The sequence below is a fragment of the Sceloporus occidentalis genome, unplaced genomic scaffold (genome assembly GCF_023333645.1).
Source record: "Sceloporus occidentalis isolate IW3139 unplaced genomic scaffold, rSceOcc1.0.p SCAF_10, whole genome shotgun sequence".
Lineage (NCBI taxonomy): Eukaryota > Metazoa > Chordata > Lepidosauria > Squamata > Phrynosomatidae > Sceloporus > Sceloporus occidentalis.
The window spans coordinates 9,092,527-9,117,701 of NW_028316990.1; the positions used below are offsets into that span (position 1 = coordinate 9,092,527).

The 25,175-nt window shown below is 40.8% G+C and overlaps 1 protein-coding gene across 2 annotated transcripts in view; it reads left to right on the top strand.

Moving 5' to 3' along the window:
• Window positions 1-25,175, top strand: part of ANKRD11 (ankyrin repeat domain 11) — a 173,260-nt gene that overhangs the window by 9,662 nt on the left and 138,423 nt on the right. For both annotated transcript variants that reach the window (XM_089477103.1, XM_089477104.1), the window contains exon 2: window positions 13,280-13,359. The gene's annotated coding sequence lies outside the window, so the exon portion shown is untranslated. The remainder of the gene's footprint in view (window positions 1-13,279; window positions 13,360-25,175) is intronic.

Consider the following 25,175-nt stretch of genomic DNA (forward strand, 5'->3'; position numbering starts at 1 on the left):
GGAATATTGTACACCATTTTAAAAAAGTGTTTACGGCTGATACGGTCTGCGGGAAGGGTGGAAGAAAAGAAATCACTACATTGCTTGGTGACTGGCTTTGCTGGTAGATTTTTACATGGTAGATACACTCATGTCTTTAAGAGCCCCTTTCCTATCATTCAGTGCGTGAGTATATTCCCAACTAGCATTCCATAGTTATTTAGAATAACAACCCATATAGGGCCTTTCTTGGCAGTGTAACGTATGCGAATATAAAAATAGCTTTGAAGGAAACACGTGAAACCAACTTGTTTGGGGAGGAGGGAATCACCATGGGAATGGTAGGGGAATAGTAACAACGGCCGTAGAGTTTGCTCTGTGAATCTTGTGTTGTGTATGTCTGGAACTGTAAGTATATTAGAAGAGCTTGTTGGATCAGACCCAAGTACGATTTAGCCCAGCTTCCATTTTGCCATAATGGCCAACCAGTAACCTATAGAAAACCCAAGACATGAGGGGATTATAACTCTGCTGTTGCTGCTTCTCATGAACTGATATTATTCAGAGGTATGCTTGTCACTCTTCAAGTGGGAAATATATCATCATGATCAATTGACATAGGCATCTGTTACATAAAATCTACTATAATGCAGGCTATCGGAGCCCTGGCTACTACTTGGCGGGGATACTGGCAATGAATGCCAGGAGCTGGAGGGTATGTGTTAGAGAAAGGTATGTGCAAAACCACCTCTGAGTATTTGTTACCTAAGAAAACCCTATGAAATTCATGGGGTGGCCATAAGTGACAGTCGACTTGAAGGTGGCACAAACACATATTGGATGAGTGGAAAATCCTTTCGAATGCTGGTTTACTTAATGGATGTGCTGTGTTCTGCTCTGGTTTTCATCTTCACTTAGACTGAATTATACTTTCAAGGTGGTCTTTTGTAGGTCTGTGAGCACTACTTGCAAGATATATCTTTGTGTGTATTAAATATTTCAAAGATAATATGGCATTCTGCTTGCAAGTCTTCTTTTAATAGGCTTTTTCTGGAAATTAGTTGCATGAATTTGGTATGAAATCTGACCTAAGGATTGCTCTGTGCATTACAGATTTAAAAAGGCTCTGTAACTAGAAACAGTCTCTTTAGTTTTATGTGGATTTGCTCTGACTGTGACTTACACACGCACACACACATATATGGATTGCCATGACACTTTGAATCTTTGCAGTCCAGGGAGGGAAATTGCTTATTTCATTAGTATTCTGTATAGATGCTTGGTCAACTGTAGAGACTGGGATAAATCCTCAACTGGAAAACTGTTAACCACTCTGTAAGTAACTGGACTTCTCAGCCTAATCTAGCTAATTGTGTTTCTGTGAGGACCAGATTGATTATCTGTACTTAAGCTCTTTGACTGAGGCAGCTATACAATGTAATGGTATCTCTCCATAAGCAATTTAACTGGTTGCCTGCTTCTAAACTTCTCTTTCTCTTTTGGCTTTGAAACCGGTGAGAAATCAAGAAATCCTGATCTCAGACACATGCCTTTTTATGTTGCTTGGATGTATTACTGGAAGAAGCCAGGTGCCTAATGCTCACCCCTTCTTTTCACAATGCATAGGCACGCATGTCAGCTGGTGGAAGGGCTTCTGTCCTTAATTGGAAGCCTCCTTTGCATTTAAAGGCTCCCAAACTGACCTCCAAGCCTCCCAGATAGAGATGAGGCCACCACCTAAATGTTGCTAAAGGTTTAATTGGTGGGCATTGCTTTGTACATTTTGCTGATGTTAGTGTTTCTGTTCTCTTTTTTTATAGCTGAAGCTCTAGGAATGAATACTTAGCAAGGTATGATAAGACCGGGTTTTCTCTCACTTAAGCTTGCATCAGATGTTTTTAGTTGAAGCAATAGAATAGAGCACTAGTTTCGGAAGAGCTGTTATTGACAGAGTGATGACCTCAGCTAAAAATGCCCTGCCTGGCTTCTCTCTTTAAGAAAGCTTCTTAGATTTTGTACATTTAAATAGCTGCCGTGGCACTGAAACATACTTTTTAAGGCAGTATAGTAAGCCCTCCACATTCACTGGGATTAGGGACACAAGATCCCCATGAAAGTGGGGGGAAATGCAAATTAAAAAACGCTTTTTTTTTTTTACTTGAGAAACCCCTCTCTAGGAATCTCTGGGTGCTCCAGAGCAACTCTATGGTCAACATCCACTGGACATTGACCACAGAATTGTTCTGGAGAACCTACAGATGCCTAGCGAAGCCTCTAGGTGTGATCTTGGTGGACGTTGGCCATAGAGTCATGCTGGAGGACCAAGAGATTCCTAGAGAATATACTAATGAAATCCGCAAAAGTCAAATGTGGAGGACCCACTGCATTGTATAAACGGGGATCTACAGCCTACAATACTGTGTATTATTAGGGTTTTTTAAATAGTGCATAGTGCAAGGAACTTTGGCCTGTTACAGACTGCCAAAATAAAGCTGCTTCGGGTCTCTTTGGAGGTATGCTATTTAAATGATGCATGGGTCCTAAGAGTCCGGAGGTCGCACCAAAGCCACACTCCATTCCTAAGCACTGGAGGGCAGCTTTGGTGCAGCTTCCGGATTCTTCGGATGCATGCATCATTTAAACAGCATACCTCCAAAGAGACCCGAAGCAGCTTTATTTTGGCAGTCTGTAACAGGCCCTTGTCTTGTTGAATGACAACAATTGGAGCAGTCTTCTCTCTGAGTGGAGAGTCTCTGCTTCATGTCCAGCCATAGCTGCTCTTACAGTACTGAGGCAGCATGTGCATGAAGGAACAAACACAGATTTTTGCTTGCTTCAGTCCTGATTTATCCCTTCTTTGTGTGATTGACTTTCCCGAGGGACTCGTGTTGGATATTCTGTCATGGAGCAAGTGCTTGTGGCTGGATTCATTTTTTGCTTGATGTGTGCTTCCAGCCTTGGGATCCAAAGCACTCTTGCAGTACTGTATTGTGTGACCAGGTCCTTAAAAGTATTTTTGTGTGTGTGTGATGCTCACGCATGCGTACACAACCAGTATTCAGTGTAGCAGCCTATAACACATCAGAGGAGTTTTCTGTTGCCATGTGAAGCTGTGTCTCCTTACTGACCTACATTAGGAATTGAACCATTTGCTCTGGAAAGAAAAACAAGGAGTGGCTTTAAATGTATAGAGACTATAGTCATATTCTGAACCCCAGTCTATGCAAGATGAAAATGAAGTACTTTTAATTTGGTAGTTAAGAGAAAATCAGATCAACCCAGGAATATTTCAGAAGAAAGTGCCTCTGGGGCTCTGATACAATATTGATATTGTCCTGGTATGGCAGTTTTGTTGAGTCCATGTATGTATGAGTTGTGCTTATGAGAGTTTTAAATACAGTGGCCTCCCACTTTTGCTGGGGTTAGGGGTGAATGTGGAAAACCCAGAAATAAAAATAGCACTATTCTTTCTACGAAAGAGAACACTTCTCTAGGAATGCCCAAGTCCTCCAGGGAAACTCTGTGGTCCCCATCTGCCAGAAGTCGATCCCTGAATCATGCTGGAGGACCTCCAGGTGCCTCGAGAAGTCTTTTCTCTAGGAACTTCTAGGTTCTCCGGCACAACTCTATGGTCAAGTTCCGGTAGAGTTACGCTGGAGGACTTAGATTCCTAGGGAGAACATATTAATCAAATCCACAAAAGTCAAAGCAACAAATGTGGAGCGCCAACTGTATAATATTTGAGCAAGCATAAAAATGTTTTCTGAGTAGCTAGATACACAATTTAAAGCCCTGCTTATGATTCATGGAGCCCTTGGGCCCAGAGTTTCTGACAGACTGTGTGTCCTATCACTCTCAGGGTCACATTTGATAAGGACGATAGTGAGGACTTTGTCTGGTTTCTCCCAAGCCCTGCAGCTCCTTCCTGTGGGAACCTAGACTCTCTTTCTCCCGTCTTTCTTCTAGCAGGGAAAAAGGCCTTGTTATTCAACAGACTTTTGGCCATTCACCGTGTGCTACAGAGGTGTGTGCTCTACTTTCCTCTTTTGTGTTATCTTTAAATATCTTTTCATTACCACTTTAATGTTAGAACTTGTTGGCTTTTAGCCATATTTTCTTGTAATCCACTCTATGTCCTCCACTTTGAGAAAGCTGGGCGAATCTTAGTCATTGCTATGGTTGAGCCTGTAGGAAACAGGGCTTGGGAGAAACGCAGTGGAGGAAGCCTTAACACACTTTTTATTATGTAAGGTTCATTTTTCAGAGTGAACTGTACAGCTCCTCCTCAACTTTTATTTTTTTTAAATCAAGGTCTGTCCTCTTTATCTTTAGATTACTGAAATAATGCCACGGACATCTATCACCTGTCCCCCCCCCCCGGGGGGGATCCTGAAGTCGACTGTACTTAAACACTAAGCTGCGTGGAAGATAATATGCTCTTCGTGCCGTCCTGCAAACAGCTTTATAGATGGGGTGGAGAGGATTTGGCGAGGAGGCGATGAAGTGCTTGCTCTGTAATAGATGTTTACAGTCCTGTGACTCATGCGGGGAGGAAGATACGCCATGCGGGCTCAAGGCGCTACTAGTTTCCTGGACTTGTTTGGCAGGAATGGCTTTGCCCTCTCCGCCGCCGTGCTCTCCAAAATGGCTGAACTATATTTGCAGCTGGCAGTGAGAAAGTTTGAAGTCTTCTTGTGGAAGTGTAATTCTTCCTCGTGACTCAGGGCTGTGTTGTGAAATTGACTGTGTATCTTATTTACTGCCGTATGTGCCCTTTTGCAAGGACACAGCCCTGAATTGTGGCTGAGGAAGACTTTAAGGAAGGAGCAAATGCTTGTGAGCAATTCTGTGCTTGCATAAATTAGAATTTTTATGTGAAAAGCACTGTTTGAGAGATTGCTGCATAAATTACCTTTGTGTAAGGTTTCCATTTATAGTGGCAGGCAACAGCAATTTCATTTTAATGTGTAAGAATTAGTGGTTAAGATCACCCAAATTACACATTTTTAGGTGTGTAAATGCTGAAGCTCCCATCTGGGAACAGTAATGTGCCAAATGTTGCATGGATCCTTTGACCTGGGAGTGGGGTTAACCGCAGGTGCTATTCATTCTGTTTTAGATCTAGTTTTATTATGTTTCATCATCTATTTATGTTCTGCTGCTTTTCAGTGTTCTTGTGAATTCTTGCTTTGTTTGGTTTAATTACTTTTAATTTTGAGTTCTAGTTTGGGGAGAAAAGGAAGCATATAAATAAAGTTCATCATTCTCACCATCGACCAATCCTGCCAACTACACTGTTATGCTGGAAAACCTAGAAACTAAGATCCAAAACACACTACAGAAATAATCCAGTTTGAGACCGCTTTAACGGCCCTGGCTCAATGCTAGGGAATCCTGGGGATTGTAGTTCTATGAGACATTTAGTCTTCTCTTTCAGAAAGCTCTGGTGCCACAATAAACTCCAAATCCCAGAATTCTCTAACACTGAGCCAGGGCAGTTAAAGCAGTCTCAAACTGGATTATTTCTGCATTGTGTTTGGGACCTTAGTTCCTAGGCTGTCCAGTTTTCCAGCATAGTAGTGTAGTTGGCAGGACTGGTCTACTATAATGGTGATAATGATGGTGATGATCTTCATTTATATGCCACCTTTTCTCCCCAAACTGGGACTCACATATTCTGTGGCATACTTAATGTTTAAAAAAAAGCTGTTGCCACTGTAGAAGGAGATAGTGCTCAAAGTACAGTGAAACCTATGTCTTTCAGTTCAGTTCAAAACTACTTCAGAATTCAATCCCTTTCATATCTAGTTCAGAGCCATTGCACTCCTAGGATGCAAATTACAAACCCTTGCTGGTCATTGTCTACAGCAATGAAAACTGTAGCTTCTGACTTCTGCAAGTAAATATCTTTTAAACTGAAAATAAAAAGAATAATAGCAGTATCTTGACATATTTCAGGTCAAGCGTTTTTATTTTCTTGGGGTTTTTTTGCCATTTTAGTGGTGTTTACACAAAACAGGGGGACAAACAAGCATTGTAAACGCCTCTTGGAAGTGGTTGTGATTAGTCATTACTTCTCCCGTCCTTTTCCCAACATGCAGCAGGCTGTATATACTGAAGGCACTTTATCGTCAGCCATGCTGCAAACCTTCCTGTGCTTTGCATCTATTGTCACGGAGTATAATTTTCGCTTAACTGTAGTTAGCTTTATATATTTCCCCCCGTTGTCATGGAAACCGGGTCCAGTGTGGCGCTGAGTGCTAACAAGTGCTGGGTTACATTGCTTTTTATATTGGCGCTATGTTAGTCATGCTGCAGTTTTTCCAGCAGTGGAACCGCGGCTGTTTTAGAGATGCATTTCATGAAATTATATCACCATTGCAGAATTTGAGAGCATTTCAGAAATGCAAATATCAAATATATTTCCTAAGCAGTTTCTTTTGTCTCAGCTGGTTGTTGAAATCCATACAGCGTCTGTTTAGATCAGGGTTTGAAATTTTGCATTTTGTATCAGATGTCATCAAGGAGCTTCATTACATTTTCCTTCCCAGGTCATGGGTTGCCAGATTTCAATGCTTAGGAGTACAGGAGATGAGTTGCATTGATGTGCGAAAGAAAGAAGCTTTTCTTTTTGGGGAGACAAAATCAGTATCATTAATGGTAATGTGTAAAGGGGGAATAGATAGTCCTCCTCTGGGTTCTCCTTTTGAAAAAACAAAACCCTGTCAAACTTGGAATATATTTAACCTTAGGGCTGCAGAGTCTCTCTTGCAGCAGTGGAGCTCTTATGCAAAATAAATCAAAATGAAAACTGCATGTTCTCATAGACTGACAGAACAGATCTTGTCTCTGCTTGTTAGCACAGAAGGGCAAATCGTGGCCTATACTCTGCCATTCGCTGGAGGAAAGTATGCGGTGCAGGCAGGGAGACCGCTCTGCACCACGGGACGCTTCGGAAGATATATTTGGTGGTGGACGGCTTCACACGGTGAATATTTTGTTGGCACAGTGTAACATGGCAGGGATGTGGGCTTTTGATAACGAATGGATCAGTCTTAGCTTCTGCTTCCTCCATCTGCCTGGAAGTGACCAGGATCCCTTGCGAGTGCCCAGCGTCAGCACTTGAGATTGCAACCTTACTTTTGATCATAGAATCATAGAGTTGGAAGAGACCCCAATGGCCATCCAGTCCAATCCCCTTTGGCCATGCAGGAGGATACAATCCAGGTCCTCTCTGGGACAGATGGCCATCCAGCCTCTGCTTAAAGACCTCCAAAGAAGGAGATTCCAAGAGATTACCTTCCACTGTGGAGCAGCTCTTACTGTCAGGAAATTCATCCTAATGTTGAGGTGGAATCTCTTTTCCTGGAGCTTCCCTCCATTATTCTATGTTCTAGTCTCTGGAGCAGCAGAAAGCAAGCTTGCTCATTTCTCAATGTGACACCCCTTCAAGTGTTTAAACAGGGCTATCATATCACATCTTCACCTTCTCTTCTCCAGGCTAAACTTCCCCAGCTCCCTAAGTTGCTCCTCGTAGGACATGGTTTCCAGACCCCTCACCATTTTGATGGTCCTCCTCTGGACACGCTCCAGCTTCTAAACATCCTTTTTGAATTGTGGTGCCCAGAACTGCCATAGTATTATTCCAGGTGAGGTCTGACAAACGCAAAATCCAGTGGCACTATGACTTCCTTTGATTGATACACTGTACTTCTACTGATGCAGCGTAGAATCACATTGCCCTTTTTAGCTGCTGCAACACACTGTTGTCACTGTTGTTAAAGAGGAGTAAAGACTCCTCTTCGGCGGAAACCGGCCTGAAATGCCAAAGGTGACTCAGAAGAGAAAAAAACCCATCTGCTTGCTAGGCAAATGCTAATAGGGAGTGGATGAATGGGCAGCCTTACAGGTGGTCTCTAAGGTGCTTCTGGAAAACTCACATCTCTGTGTATATTTTCAGACTTTTCCCTGCTCTGCCCCTTGCTGAAAAATAACTGAACAGATATTGGCCAAGATTCAAGAAGTGAGTTTCACATGCATCCATGCAGCCCAGTGGAATAGTCTGGCTTTCTCCCCTTTTCAGTACAACTAACATGCAGCCCTGGAACATTCTTCCAGTTCTTCTGGCAGTGCTTTTAAAAGGTAAATAGAAGCTGGATTTGGAAGGAGGAGGAGAGCTTTCTGCTACCCAGAGGTGGGTGCAAATTCCTCTGCACATAGGAAACCTTTCCCCTGCTCTCTGCCTTCTTCTGCACAGTAACTACAAGCCCAAATTGTAGAAAATTTTATGCCTTTGACCAAAATAGCTACCTACTTGAATATTCTTTCCTTCACTGGTTGTGAAGATGTCCTCCAGTGTGAATCAACAACTGTCATGTCTACTCTATATTTGCTTTTTAAAAAAGTCAAAGGTTCAGGGCTCCGTTCTGAATAGACTGTGCTGTTGCGGAGCCTGTTCCTGTGAAGGAGACTTTTTGTTTAGGAGTGCATAGAGAATTGGGTCAAACATGAAATGCATGAGTAGAAGGCAAAATAAAGCGTTGCAGTAGACCAGGTTTGCTGTACAGAATTGGGGAAGTGGGTGTTATTTTCTTTGTGCTTTTTGCTTTGGAGTTTTTGTTAGAACAAACTGAGTATAAATGTAATTCTTCTTTTTTGTGTGTGGAAAGGAATAGGTTGCCAAGTGGCCTGTATGAGTTGGATCACAATATCTACATCTTAACAATTGAGATGTGAAGTCGAAGGGTTTCACAGCTGGTATCCATAGTTTTATGTGGGTTTTTTGGGGCTATGTGGCCGTCTTCTGGAAGAGTTTATTCCTGATGTTTCACCAGCATCTGTGGCTGGTGTCTTCAGAGACATATCCAGGGAAATTCAACAAACATAGCATAGCCTGACAAACCCACAAAAAGCACAGTTACTGTTGACTTAAGAACCCAATATGAAAACAACAAGCAATATTACTTCTTAGTCTAAATATGTAACTTGCTAAAGTGAATCTTTGTTGCTGATATTGTTAAAATACAATCTTAATTGGTACTGTATTCTTTGGGTTACACTTGGTGGCAGCTACATATACCTGTGTACAGTATTATATTCATGTGTGTGTGTGTTTGTTTTATTTTGGGGGACACCAGTGCCATACTGGGTTGACATTTCATGCAGCTGTCTATCGCAATAGAAAGTTTTTTCTCAGTCCCTTACCAGCTCTGACTAGAATATGTGTAGTTGGGATCCCTTGTGTGGATCATTATATATGCATCAGTATACCATTATACCTTGGAATCCCATATTTCTAGGCTCTTGGGTAAAAGGTGAGCATAGGCTTCTGTTGTATTGTACTGTCAAACCAGGAGGCAGATGTGGCTGGAAGAGTCTTTAATTCAGTTGGATAAAGCTGGTGATACCCTTTTTTGCTTAGCATATGTTGCATTAAAGCACAAATAGTTCCTACTGCATCTCAGTTGAAATCTACTCTCCTATAACTTCAAGCGCTAGAAGTGTGAAATGCACACACTGGAAGCATATCAGTGTGTGAGCAAGCCAGAGATGGAGAATTACATGTAACTGCATATAACTGGTCTTTCTGATGGATGGATGATGGTTATTACCTGGAATACACAAAAATGTGAATAAGGTCAAGCTTAAAGAGATGATTAATGTTATTCCTCAACGGTTGCCTCATGGCATGTTTTACTGAGTCTCGTCCAGAAGTTTGCATTTCCAGCCCTTTATGACCAGTTGCAGCCGTGCCAATGGTTAGATGCGGAGGTTGTCCAGACAACTTAAAACAATCCCCTTTCAGAATTTTAATTTTTTTATTTGTGGTAAAGCTTGGTGCTTTTTCCATGACTGCTGCAAAAGGGCATCTGCCGGAGACTGCACTTTTGGCAAAAGGAAAGGTAAATTCGAATTCCGTTTCCTTTTGACTGGTGAGATAGGCCTTCTGAATTTTGGTTTCTATTTAAATTACACTCTTGGCTGAAATTACACATTTTCAACATGGATGCATAGAAAGAATCGCTATACTCTTGTGATTAAAATGTTGAACATGGGCACCAGGATTACAATTGCTACTCAACCATGAAGTTTGCTAGATTGCTTTAGGCTGTATTGCTGGCTGCTCTCTCCAACTTGCTTCATCGGATTGTTGTGAAGATAAATAGAAACAACCCCTTGAACTCCTTGGAGGAAGGGGGAGATGTATGCTAATAACCAGGGATCCTTGTGTTTTTCCAGTCTTGGTAGTTCTGTGAAGTTTGCCAGCTTTACAGTCTTGGCCATAAAAATAGGCCCAATAAAATGCACTGCTTGACATGCTTTGTTTCTCCTCTGTATCACAGGCAGCCTCCTTTCTGTTTAGAATTGCAAAAGAGCCCTGTGGCGACCAACAAAAATAGAAGTGTAACATTAGAAAGGCATTTTGCTTTGTCTTTTTTAAAAGTGCTTTCCTGAAAACTAAGCCCCTCTTTGCTTTTCCTTGCAGCACTCCTTCCTCCCCATCTGTTCCTTACTTTATCCATTGCCCTGGAAGTTCGTCTGCCACCTGTCCAGCAATGGGACACCTTTCTAGATTGTGTGTTGTGTTGGAAAGCACAGCCGTTTTTTGCCTTGCCTTTTTGGTTAATGTGCCTCAGTGGCCATCAGGCTCTCTCCCCTCCTCATCCCTGGTTTGCTTATGCATTTATGTAGTTATCTTCTTTAAATTTTTATTATGAGATGAACAGAAAATATATGAACAGTTTCAACAAGTCCAAACTAAAGCACCAAATAACTGAAACAAGATACAAACACATCAAACAGCTCAGTGGAAAAAAGAGCTTTAAAGGCTTAAAGGTAAAGAGTCTGATTGCACTTAAATATTTGAACGTTTCTGTATTCAGACAAAAACAACAACAACCCAGGGCTTAGGCATCTATCTATCTATCTATCTATCTATCTATCTATCTATCTTATTTATTTATTTATTTATTTATTTATTTATTTATGGTATTAATATCCCACACTTCAGCCCTAATTATTTACAATTAAAACTGATTTACAAAACAAGAGTATACAATTGTTGTGATCATTTGTACAAGTACAGATAACCCCATTTTGACGTGTCCATGTGATGTGACTTCCCAAGAGGGCTTAGGCCGCTTTAATATGGGCTTGCCTGCCTCTTGTTTAGCAGCTATAAATGCTTTCCTTTTTCTTAGCTCTCGCCTGCTTGATAGTATCTGAAAGAAGGCTGGCTTTATGTATGGAGACGGATAATTTCCAGTAAAGAGGTATCAGCTTGCCTTCATGACTCAAGGAACAGTTTGCATTTCTTTGTTGCTTAACATTTCCAATAATGTATGTATTCCACTCTTTACTTCAGCCACTCAAGCTGAAGTAGGGCTAAATTTTAGCCAGTATTAATGGCGTAATAAAATGGGATGCGACTAGTAAGGACTGCTCACCATCTGCTTCAATGTTTTAAAGCATGTCAGAGGTTCTCTCCAAATGGAATATTCTGTACTTGGCATGGCCTCCTGCTGTCTGGAATGGTTTGTTATGCATTGGAGCACATTAGTTCATTTTTCTAGTTCAGGAATGGTTTCTGCTGTTGTGTTCACGTTTTGTTAAGTTGTTTGAACTAAGCAGGGATGCAGAGGCATTGAAATACACAGGCACTTCTATACTGCAGTGATCTACCATCTTTGTTTATAAAAATCATGTATGGGTTGCCTTTCAGGCCTTTCTGATGTGGACTGCAAGATAATATTAAAAGTGAGAAATGCCATCTTTGAAAACTGCATCGAATTCAAAGCTGATCAGAGCAAAATAATTAAAAATAGTAATGTAGAAGGCTGCCGTCTTTAAGGCTGCAGACGCTTCTGTGTCTAAATAGACAAACTGGTTTGTCAGCAGAGTATGATTCTCATGTTCTTGAGTTGGTGGCTTGTTTATGTGACTATTGTTATGCCTAGTGCTTTAACGTTAATATTCACTCTCTTACTGGTTAAGATTGCCAGGTGGCTGGTCAAAGCTAAATCTCTAAGGACCATTAGTTAGTGAGTACCTGAATATAGATACTTTATTGACTGAGGCTTATGTCTCTGTCCTAAGAGGTCTTCATCCGAAGGGCATGCTTCGGGTCACAACTAGAACCGCATTATCTTGGACTGTTATTCACTTATTGTTGGATTGCGCTGCTCATGTTCAATTTCTCATGGGTTTTTTCCCCAACTAGATGTTGTTGTATATGTAGCTGCTGAGGGCTGACTGCATTAGTTTCCCCCTTTTTATAGGTTAGCCTTGGCTCCGTTGACTTAAGAACAGCTGGCTTCTCCGCAATTATGAGTCACAACTTGCTTGTTCTAGAATGCTAATAGGAGACACCAGATACTCCTCTGGATGTATTAGCTCTAAAATCAACAAGAAGAGTGCTTCAGAAGCAGCAGGGACTTGTTTTGATTTGGAAATAGGAGTTTCTGCTAATGTTTGCAAAATTGCTAGCGTGGAATAGTTGCAAGGGGACAATATTTATGAGAACTTACCTGTATTTATAGTATGCTGTTAATGCTTCTGTATCTAAAGTTAGATGATAAATAAATAATTTGAATTTTAAAGTGGTGCTTTCCATCCGTGTGTGTGTGTGTGTGTGTGTGTGTGAGAGAGAGAGAGAGAGAGACAGAAATCACTTATCACTTGTGATATCTTATGGTAATTCTTGAGACTGGCAAGAATGATTAGTAAGTAAGTTACATAAATTGGTGAATCTCAAGTTATAATGATCCTCAGTTTGCTCTGAGAGTGAGAACAAATTAAATGGCATATCTGTATGTATATATAGATATACATTTATATGCACACATGCTAGTCTTTGATGGCAAAGGAACAGATCCCCCCATTATGCTTTGCCTTTCTAACAGGTTTTTGTCACATTTTATTGAAATGATTTTCTTTGCTGTGTGTGCATCCAAATCTTCAGAGACAGCCATGGATGTTGCTGGTGGGTATGAAGGATGGAGAGGGAAAACGACATAGAGATAAACATGCAGAGATGGACTCACATAGTGCCAGCAATAATTTTGCACAATCGATATTTATGAAATTTCGTTAATGCCATCCCTTCAAAGTCCTTTATGTGTGTTTGAACCAGTCCACATAATGGGAGTATTGTAGCATCAAAGCATCGTGGGAATACAATTCAAAAGATGGTTTATCAAGTGTAATTTGAACATGCCTTTTTTGTCAGAAGGCTAGCTTGTGAATGTTTTGTCTGAAGCTGGGTAATGAATATTTATGCAGGCTAATTTTTGTCTTTCAGAATACAGAGTTTCTTTGGGGACACCGCTTTGTTGGATTTTATCTGTATCCTGCTAACTGCTACTTTCAGCGATGGAATCGGTAAATACTTTACTCCCTTTTGCCTAAGCACTTTTCTATGACTTAGTGTAAAAATGATTTCAGGAGCAAAATATGTCTTGTGAGAATCTTTCATTTAGCCTTCTTAAAGGTAACATTTTGATAGAATGCCTCAACCCAACTTGTCTTGGTGGTGCAGGAAAAATGTTTTCCACTTATCAAGAAAGTGTCATTTCTTTTGAAGGCGCATGTAGCAAGTTGCTTGTGCCTCAGAGGCTTTTTTTTCTCTTGTCAATTTCTGATTTAATTGCAGTGTAATGTGAAACAACTTTGTAAATAAAAGCTTGGGGATGCAGTTGCCCTTCTCTTGTCTCTGTCCTTTGCCATATACAACTGAGACCTCCAGCCTTGCCCTCTTGACTGCAGAGAGCTTGGACACGTGTGTGTCTTCTGCCAGTTTGCGGTTGTTGTTTGCTACAGATGAGCAATCACTTACCTGGCTGCAAGGCAAGTTTTATGGGGAGTTAAATGTATTTGCCTACTGATTCAACAGCCTTTGTAGAGAAGAATACCATAGACTAGCGTCACATAAGCACCTAAACCAGGGGATTTCACAGAGATGTGAAAGGGTGTATTAATGTGTTTCGGAGATAGTAAAATGAAAGTTCTAGAGTGCAAAAATCTGTGTTGGTTATATTTGTGCAAATCCACTATCAATTACTGCTGTGGGATCACCACCTTTCAAGGAAATGGTTGGTGCAGCACTTCAGAGTGTATTTGGAAGTGAAATTTCTGCAACAATTCCACTGTTTTGAAAAATATTTCACAGCAGTGTGGCCAAATGTAAAGAATGTTCTTCCAGTTATATAATACAGTGGTAAACTATGAGCTTGGATCCAATGCCATGTGCACACAAAATCTTTCCCCTAATTCAAGGGGATCCACTTCAACCAGCCTTTCACTGCTGAATGAAACCTACCAGTGAAAGGCAAGATGAGTTTCTTGTTAATGAGAAGATGGGGTTGCCTTTCTTTCTGTTGCTGGAAGAAAGGAGAATAGGATTTCACATCCTTTAGAAGCAGCTCAGCCAGTTCCCTTGCCACTGATTACTCCTGGTTTGTGAATTTTGGGGCTGCGGATAACAGCACTTGAGGTTCAGGTGGAGTAAAACATCATACTTCTTATTTTCAATTGGAAAATGCTAATGTTTCTGCACTTTAAGTACATCAGGGATTGTTTCCTGAATTCATATTGAAGAATATTCTCTCCCAAGGGCTTTTACTGAAGTAACTTACAATTTCAAGAAATTATTAGTGAATGTGGTCTAGCCTTATTGTCATATCAGTATGAAAATGTAATTAGCCAAAAAGGAATAAATGATTTGCCCGAGTAGATCAATGTACTGATTAAATTGGTGGTTGTTAAATAACTAGTTTGGACTAGGTTCTACTGTCTGAGATTATAAAAAAGAATTGCCACTTTTAACACATCTTTAGGAGTGTGCTTAGGAATATGCACTACAGACTGTTACCACTATTGACAACAATGTCTCAGCCGTGGGATTGTGGTGGATCTGCTGATGTGGTTCTCTATGTCACTTTGAACAAAAACAGGGGAAATAACTGGGTGGGTTAACACCAGACTCTCAAGTGAAGTATAATTTTAGCCAGGTATAAGTAATGGTAACTTCCTAGCTTGTTATAATGTACCTGTGGATGAGGTTTTGCTCGAGATTCCTTTTTTGGAGAGGAGTAGGATTGGCAAGATGACAGTGGCCCGATACAGACGGGCAAAAGTGCCAGCCTGGGGCCAATTTAAGGGTTCCGTAGGGCTGGGCCTCCACATGTGCCCAGCCCTAAGTGCTCGGGCGCCATCTTGCAGTGGCCCTGCCCAAACAGTGCTTGCCGGAAGTGGTAGCGTCAGTGCATGCTAAAAAGAAGCCACTCTACTCCTAGTACTCCAATGAGCAGCAAAAATGGGTGGCATGAAGCCGCCTGTCTGTATCACTCCAGTGTGAGTAAATCTTGGTAGTGCGTGTAAATCATCCTCAGTAGTAGTGTATGCCAGTGTACAACACGCTCATTCCAGAGTACTAGGAGTAGAGGACTTTTTGAAGCATCCACTGATGTATTGCTCTGCCTTTTTACCTGTTTTGAATACTTGCTTTATTATTTTTAATGTCTTGCTTGGTTTTAGGTTTATATTTTAATTTCCTAAGGATTACATTGAACATTGTGTAAATGAGAAGCTATGGCAGTGTGCAGCAGACAGTAGGTATTCTGTTAGGGATGCTTGCCATGGTGCGTAAAGTCCATTTACTGTTTATTTATGACGATTATAGATGGCTGTGACAATTATAGATGACTGTGACAGATGGCAAAGAGACCATAATTTAGATTTTTACCTTCCCATCCCCATGGCCTCAATGTGAATGAAAGCAGTTTTTTTAAAAAAAAATAGCATCCTTAACTTTTAGCTTGTACAGTGCACTGTTTGAATGTGTTTTCCCCCCTTAAATAATTCCCCAGTAGGCTTCAATAACATTGAAATAAAACTCCAATTGATTGTATAGTGGGGCCCTTGGTATCTGCTGGGGTTTGATTTCAGGGATCTGTGGGTACTCAGCTCCCGTTATGTACAATGGCATAGTAAAATGAGGTTCCTTGAATAGAATGGCAAAATCAAGGTTTGGTTTTTGGAACTTTTTAAAATATATATTTTCAAATCATAGATGGATGAATCCGTGGATACAGAGGGCCAACTGTTTCTAATATGTTCTAGTGTTTCTAATCCATATTGTAAATGGACTTCACATTCATTGTGGGTGCTACTTTTATAATCTTAGTGCCAGTATACTTTAAAACTTTTCAGCAGGGTTGGTTTTAAGCAGAATTCTTGGTCCACCTTTCTTTAAAACTATGGCATTTTTCACAGAAGAGTCTCAGCTCACAGAGAGTGCTGGTGCAGCTGCAAGAGCTGAAAGGTGTGACAGTACAGTCCTGTCACCTGTGTCACTGCTATGATCTCTGTTGTGGCCTAGGTCCTTAATCTGCTGAGGGTAAAACAGACATAAACCGGGCGATTGCAAGGCACGTTTCTCCCACGGATCAGTAATTTCCATTGTTGTTGAAATACTGGGTGTGCCTCCTTCCACCAAATGCCCCAGCTGCAACAGCACTGAAGTTCTACTTCATGAGTCATAAGTACTTGGTTACCTGGAATGATGACGCTTGGGAATTAGAGCATGTTTCCAAATGGTTTTGGTCAGCCTGTGGCTACTTTCACAGAGCACATTGGCTGCCCGGCAAATTAGAGGATTCTTCATGGGCCGGCTGTTGGAGAATCCCAGCCTAATAACAGTGAGTGGTGAAATGGCTATGGCAAGATAGGGTCTCCATGAAGCCGGGGGTTTCATTCCTTGTTCTATGCTGTATTGTCATCTGAGCTGTCCAGTTGTTCCTCCACATTTGCGGATTTGACTTTTGCTGGATTTGATTATTTACGGATTTTATTGCTGTGATCTCTCTAGGAATATCTAGGTCTTCCAGCCCAACTCTATAGTCAACTTTAACCAAACATTTCACTGAAGGCCCTAGAGATTCCTAGAGAGAATACTCTGCTAGGCATTTGTAGCTCTTCCAGCACAATTCTGTGGTCGATGTCTGGCAGATGTTAATCTCAGAGTGGCCCTGGAGGACCTAGAGATTCCTAGAGAGGTATTCAGGTAAAAAAAAAAACAGTGTTATTTTATTTATTTATTTGTTTATTTATTATGTTATTTATACCCTGCCCTTCAACCCCAAAGGCTATCAGAGTGGCTTTGTGGTTTCCCCTCTTTCCCAGAGGTCCTGTGCCCCTAACCCCAGTGAATGTGGAGGGACCACTGTGTGCAAGATCATGTTTAGCACACGGCTGTAATAAAAGTTGTTTCCCCCCTCTAAATTAATGGAAAGCAAAATACAAAAAATGGTAGTTGCTGGATGTTTGAAATACCACAAGACATTTATGCCCCAGGCTTTGGCATTTGGTTGTACAGTTAGCAGGTTCTTAACTTCCTTGACAGATACCCCTTTTTATCATTATCACCCGACGGAGCTCACATTCTGGATTTGGTGGCTTTCTGTTGCAGTGAATTTCCATGGAAGCTGACAGCTGGCATGATTCTCCCTGCCCACAATTTTCATTAGAGAGTCTGACTGGGTCAAGGCTTCCTCTGAGCAGGAGTGAGAGGGAGATGGTGGCTTTGGCAATAGTCTTTCACAGAGTTCCCGATGAATATGTAGGTGTAGAATTAAAAGGACCAATATGGTGATGCTGCTAAACAGTATTGTTTTTCCATGCTTGAGCCTTGCCTTGTTCTGACCTCCCAAGCAGAGAACAATTGCGAATCTGAGGTGGATAGCAAAAAGCATTTTCAACCCACGCTTCAGGAATTAAATTGTTTCTTTCTTTTTCTTTTCCTGAAAAGCCACATGCTACAATGCAGATAGAATTGCTTAGACAAAATGGGGCCAAATCTTGGTTTCCATTTAAGACAGGCCTTTTCCATTAGCAACGCTTCAGCTTGGCTACGGTAGCATTTAAATATTTACAGATTCTTGAATAGATAGAGTAGTGGTATTGTTACTTTGCTAGGAAAACATTTGTAAGGTCAAGAATTTGGCAAAGCCTGGAGTTGAGTTTTCCCCAGCTTTCTTTTGACACCTTTTCTGATGTAGTTTAAGATAACAATGGCACCTAGTTAATCCAGGCTACCAGTTTCAATAAGGAACGGACATTTACAATCTCATCATTACCATTTGCTTGTACATTTATAATCAATGTTCTTGAGCCCAACTCTTCAGAACAACCAACTTGTAAATTTTTGGAGGCACTATAAATAAAGTGATGTTTTTCTCTTGGAGGAATGCATGTTTGCGGTAGGAAGATATTTGAGAAAGGAAAGAGGTGGAGAAACGTTCCTGATGTTGAATCTCTGAAGAAGAAGGTTCTTTGCTTCCACCTGTAAATGGGTTTCTCCTCTCCTGGAGGGTTTGAGCTGGACAGGCAGAGGGTTCTTTGTGAGATACTTTGGACCAGAATTGTGTTGGGGGCCAGGGCTAATGAAAAAGTAACTGCACATATAGTTATGCTCTCTCAGTGGCTGTGTAAATGTGGTTCAGGTATAGTTACTGTATATACTCATGTATAAGTCTAAAAGTGAGAACCGCTCTTGTAATCTTGTTTGCAGTAACTATCTAACCCAGTTATACATGCATGTGTTAATTGCAGTATATTGTGCGCCGCTGTTCCTTGTTCATTATATGTTCAGTGTATAAAGTCGTGCTTGTAACTGAAATGTGATGTTAAAGAGCAAATCTAAAACTACCAGCTCTAGAAGGAACAGAGGGTGATGGCCATAGTTTTGATTCCTATTAAACCTTCAGTGTGACAGACTCAGTGTTTGTTAATGTCGAGGAAAGAAGCAAATTTATAAAAGAAGTGGAATAAAAATGCAAAAAGCCCGATCCCTTGTATCCCACCGTAGGCTCATCTCTTGCATGCCCTTTTCCTGTGATGATGAAAAGGGGTAAACCTCGCATCCCATGCTCTCGAAGCTGAGCACAACACAGAGGGTGACTTGATTAAAATCGTATGTGACAAGTTAACATTTTAATGACTAATGCTGCTATGGATCTTGGGAGTGGATGAGCTAATTTTAGTCCCTCTCTCCAGAGGCAGAGCTGGGAAGTGGAAGAGTCATTTGGGGCCACTCTTCCCAATTCTCGGTACCTGGACAGAATTGCCCTTTCCCCCATTAGTATTTTTTCTTCCTTGTCCCCTTTCAAACGGCAGACTTATGGATGAGACTGTTCCCTGTGGTTCTCCAAAGCGCAGTGTGGAGGGCATCTTGGTGAGCTGGAGATGCTAGTAGCCTCTGTATTGTTGTTGTTGTTGCTGATGCTGCTGTTGATATTCAAACATCTCCTTTCGACTTAGGTTTCCTGAAATGAAACATGAATGCTGTATAGTCTCTTAAAATGGAATGAGTGGTCAGAACAACTACATTCATATGTAGCAGCAAGCACAGCCTTCTCAAACCTGAAACCTGAGGCCCGACTCTTTCTCACCTCCTTCCTTTCAGCACAAGAGGAGAAGATGAGAAGCTGCTGTGCTCTGTTTGCTTTGCTTGGGCATTCCTGCGTCCTCAAAGCAGGGGCATTACTGAGATGAGTTTGGGGGGTGCGCACCACACCAGGAGAAGGGGTGACCCCCCAGTTTCCCAAACATCTACCTTTTGGCAGACATAGGCTGTGGCGTTCACCTACGTCCCTTTGAAATGCTGAAGAGATGATGATGCAAATGGGTTGAGGCTCAGTGGGAGGAGAAAGGAGAGGCCCCAGGTTTTTTAAACATTATTTTTTTAAATTAAAATATAAATTTTAAAAACGAAAGCAAAAGAGTTCTGGAAAAGGATTCAAGAAGTAATGCAAAACATCTTACTCATAAAAATAACATTAGATCCAAAATTGTTTTTATTAAATATAACACAAAATATAAAGACTGTAAAGCTTTGTAGAATTATTTTGTATATGGTAACATGTGCAAGGATTTTATATGCACAATATTGGAAAAATGCTAATACCCCGTCTAATGAAGAATGGTTGGTTAAGCTCTACGAAGCAAAAAATATGGATATACTCTCTGCTTCTTTGAAAGGAACATCAAAAGAAAATTTAGAAAAAGAATGGAGTTGTCTTGATACATATGATAACAAGGATAATAGGAATAGATAATAAGCTTGTATTTGAGGTTTGTTGTAACAGTTAGATCTACCATGTGAACTTCTTTATTAATGGAAAAAGGGGGAATAAACTTGTAAAGCATAGTATTTAGGTATTTCCAAATGTAAAGGAAGATGGGATAGAAGGAACAGAAAGAATAGTATTGAAACAACATTTGTAGATAGATTTTTTTGTTTCCTTTTTGTTTTTTTGTTTTTTTTAATTTATTCTTAGTTTTTTATTTCAGTCTTTATGTCTTCTATGTTGTCAATTAGACTGAATGAGATATATGGTTTAAGGGAAGCAATGTTACTTATATGGTAAGCTTGGCGAATGTATTTTGTGAGTATATATGTAATATATGTGATGTAATATGTATACGTTTATATGTTTCTCTTTGCTTTTTCTTCACTTATATGTTGAACCTGTAGTTGTATGTTTTAATTGCAATAAAATTTATTAAAAAAATAAAATAAAATATGAATTTTTAATTTTCTTTAAAAACATCATGTCGTATCAAATTTTCACATTAACCATATGGTTACTATGCACACGTAAATCCATGTAGACTGTGCGTATGGCCCTAGTGATGCAGTGGCCAGATGCTGGTCCTGCAGCCACAAGGTTGTGAGTCCGACCCCAGGGCCCAAGGTCCACTCAGCTTTCTATCCTTTCGTGGGTGGGTAAAATGAGTCCCCAGCTTGTTGGGGGCAGTTGGCTTACAGATTGTAAACTACTTAGCGAATGCTGAACTTACTATTAAGCGGTATAGAAATGTACATGCTGTTGCTATTCAAATTTAAAGGTATAATTTTATTTTTGCTTGTTGTTTCCATCTCAGCTATTGACATTACATTCAGTGATACATGGGAATTATGATTTATGAGTAACATTAGTACCAAAAACCATGATTAAGGACTCTGTATGGTGTGGTATGGGAAAAGGAGGAGGAGGTTAATGGGGTGGTGACACATTGAGTTACCACCAGCCCTAGTGAGGCCACTGCCTCAAAGCAAGATAAGAAGCCTCCAGTCTACTTTCTCATGCAGAGAGGGGGAAATGAAAAAAAGACTTGGAGAGGAGGCGCCTGATGGTTTGCACTTCTTTCTCGGCTTCTTGCCATTTTTAGGTCATCTATGTTTGGGCCGCCTTGTTGACTTATGTCATCCCCGTGAATTTCATTCAGTTTCCTTAGGAATATTCAGAGGTGGTTTTGCCAGTTCTTTCCTCTGTGCCTGTGCCACTTTGGTCTCCGTTGTCATCTTTCCATCTGAATACTAACTAGGGCTGACCCTTCTTATCTTCCAAAATCAGACAGGCTCTGATGCCCTGGGGCCATTTTCTGATAGCTTTACATCCTGTAAAGGTAGAAAGTGAGAGGACAGGCTCATTTCCAGTGTCTTAAACCAGCTTTCCTCAAGAAGGTACCTTCCAAGTATTTTGTAGCTAGCATAGGTGTGTTCATTATAAAAGTGCTTGATCCTGGTTGGTTAGGTTAACATCATAATCATTGAAAGTTCCTTCATCATTCTGGTTATTCTCTTGCTATACTTATTACTGCAGTTTTGTAAGAAATAGACTTCCGTTTTCTGTTGTACAAACAGAAAAAAAAATGCATTTGTTTTACATAGCAGCCTTTCCCCCAACCCCTTCTCTTGCAGTTTTGCCAATATCCTGCATTTGTTTTTCACAGGAAAGCCTTTAAGTTTTTCTTAATGTAAAGTTGAGTTGTGATAGTGTTTTAATGTCTTCAATTTGTAACGTTGGACAAACACGTTTGGAAATGTTTTTAAGCAGTTTTTCAAGTTAGAAGAATTGTTGCCCTTCCCTTTTTCTGAGGCAGACCAGAGGCATTGCTCAGCATGAAGAAAGAGTGCCTCCCAGAAGATGAGTCCATTATGGGAAAAAGATCAGCAGTGGAAGAGAAGCCTGCGTGAAAAATCCCTGAGAGCCTCTAATAGCAATAGCAGCCTCATTTATATACTCTCAGGTTCCCTGAATCACAGTTTGGAATTCACCAGCTTAAATTGTTTTGATGTGGCACATATTTCAGTTGGTTTCTACGTGTTTGATCAGAGAACATAGCCTACTTAAACCAAATTTCTTTTCAAAGTTTTTATTTACTTTTAGTTCTTGGGGCTAGTATATTTAGGTACAAGATTTCAGTTTACATTTTTTAAAAAAATAACATTTGAAATACTTCAGCATTCACAAATATTAATTTAAGCAAATGAAACAGTAATGGGTTCAATGAATATTTCCTCCAAACTTAATTTGCATGTGATTTATTGACATTTAGTCCTGTTTTGGGGGCTTTCCCACTTGGACCTTGAGTTCTAGTACAGCAAGATACGCTGTGCTTCCTCTGCGCATTATGTCTGGTCATTGTGGTTTCTTGCATCAGCATTTACAACTGCATGAGTATGTTTTCTCTGAAGACACAGTACAGTGTTTGTCAATATATAGGAGGCCAGACTTAGGAGGCTTAAACCTGATAATGCCTTTCTCCTTTGGTTGTGGAAGTCCTGAATTGTTGTCTGGGTCTTATGAAGGATTGGATCTGGGTGAACAAATTGCGTCTCAAATTGGGCAAGATGGGAATCCTGTTGGTCACTAGGAAAGCTAACTCAGAATTGGGATCACAGCATGTTCTGGATGAGTTTGTGCTCTTTTTGAAAAGTTAGGTTTGTAAATGTGTGTGTGTGTTCAGTACTTCTCTTAGAAGGCCAGGTGACTGCTGTGCCAGGTTCACTTGGTGCATCAGCTGCATCCTTTCCAAGGAAGGGCAGATCTGACCACAGTGGTTCACACCTTAAATATCTCTTGATCAGATTGCCGTGATGCATTCTTTGCATTAGCACTGCCCCTGAAAAGTGTGTGGAAGCTACAAGTGCAGAATGTGGCACCGAGACTGTTTGCTTGGGTGTTTTACTAAAGACTTGGTCTTTGGTCCTTGTCTGATCGAAAGAGTAAGAACCACACCTTGCATCCTGGGTTTGTTGCTTGACATCTCAAAGTTCCTATAGCCTTTTCATATACCTTGCTTCATGAAGTTGAAGAAAATGTGCATGAGGTGGTAGCTTCCGTCAGTTCTTCCAAGATGTCCTGCTTGTGTCAGTCCTTAAGCATCATGAATTTGCTCCTCTTTGATGAAGAGTGCATACTTTTATGAAGTTTATTTGGGCCTTGGCCTGGCTGAACTTGAGTCCGGCTAAATTGTGTGTGATGGATAGGCTTCAGAATATGTCCACATGAAGCGTCTGGGTAAGCCTTCTCTGGTCTGCTGCCCTCAGATTAGACATGTGAAGACTCAGGAAGAAAAGAGGGGAAAGTTAGAAAACAATTTCCCTCCCACATTTTCCCCCTGGAAAAATTGCAAATTGGGAAAAAAAATACAAGAAAGGGATTATGAAATATGTTATTTTAGAATGTAGGTAAAACCAGTGGCAAATGGGAACTTCAGTCCAGATTTAATTGCCACCAAGAGTTTCGCTGCCTTAAAATGTAGTGGGAACTGTGACTCGGATTTTGAATCGATTCACAGATGCAAATATCTCTGTGCAAAAAAAAGTGACTGACCCCTAAGAAGAATTGCCTGTGTTTGCCCTTCCTTCCCAGTCCCTTTTCCCTTTTGTGTTGCATCTCTGTTGTAAGCCTGCAGGCATGGGCCGTCTTCTTTGTTATTGATCTTAGGCTCAGGGCGTCCTTTAGGGTGAAGAGCAAGCTATAAGTCCTTTAGATAGATGGAAGATCGATTGCTAGGTAAGACTTATTAGAGTGTGTACGAGTGTAGAAAACATAACAGATTAAATTAGATTCTGGGTTGACAGCTGTTTTAACAATATTATAGGTTATCCAGTGTCTTTGAAAATTCTGGAGCTGCCTAGGATTGATCTTTTCCATAAACCCCTTGGAAATGAGCTTTTGGGCCTTACAGAGGGTGAGTGGGAGTGGGGAAGGATCGCACCACATGCCTCCTTGTGTTTGTGGGCCTGCGATTTAAATAGGCTGGGTCCTTTTCCTTTCCAGCTGCAGTGTAATGCTAGCTTTTATAAATCCCCTCAGGTCCACACCCGGATCTGTAATGCAGCCAATACACAGTTGCATTGTTCAAGGGCCTGCATTCCTCCGAGATCAAAGAGTCACTGGGCCACATCCACCAAACATCTGAAGCTGTTACAATCCTCCGCAGCCCTTCCGGATCCAGGTGCCACACAATTATTGGGTTAAAGGCACCAAGAAGGGCCGCGTCTAGGCCCTTTTCGCCGTTTAATTCAGACTTCTTTGATTCACTACAGCTGGAGAAAACAGGATTTGGTTGAGGCTTGTAGGGTGGTAGCTCATTCCATGCTCAGAATTGTAATTATGTTCTTTCCTTTCAAGCACGCAGCTGTAAAAGATGTCTTCCACTAAGCATTTTATAAAACTTTCTAGGTGTTGAAAAACCTAGCAGAGGGTAGGAAACATAACCAAAATTTACCAGCATCTATAAACTTTAATTGTACTGTAATTCCCTCTTTAGCAGAGGCATAGGTGTCTGCCTGATTTTCTCCATGTATAGCGGCTATAGTGTTGCTTTTAGCCGAAGGTGCAAATGAGACCATTCCATAGATGAAATGGAAGTTGCGCAGACTTGCCCAGCTGTCATTGACATCTGCCTGTGCAACTTGACTGTAGCATCAGCCTACATATTTTCCTGTTTAAAGCCTATTCATTATCGCCTAATCTCGTTGAGACACTTTTCAGGCACAGCCAGTTAGGTTACGTAGTAAATATGAACTTAATTCATCTACTCAGAGGACACTAACATTTGGATAGAAATTTTCTAAGCAAAGAGGGGCTTCAGCTCATTTTGTTTTGTTCATTGTTTCTAACACCTTAAGCTGGAAAAGAATTGGTCCGTTGGTTTTATCTGAATCTCTAAACTTTGGAAAGTGGAGTTAGTAACACTAGTATATACAGGTTGTGTGCCTTGTTCACCACTTGGAAGAGTTCAGGCCTTGTGACCTCATCCCCTTAACATGGTTCTGCAAGTTGTTTGGAACAATCTTGGCATCTCCGATTACTTGGGATTCTTGTTTCGGAGCATAGGAA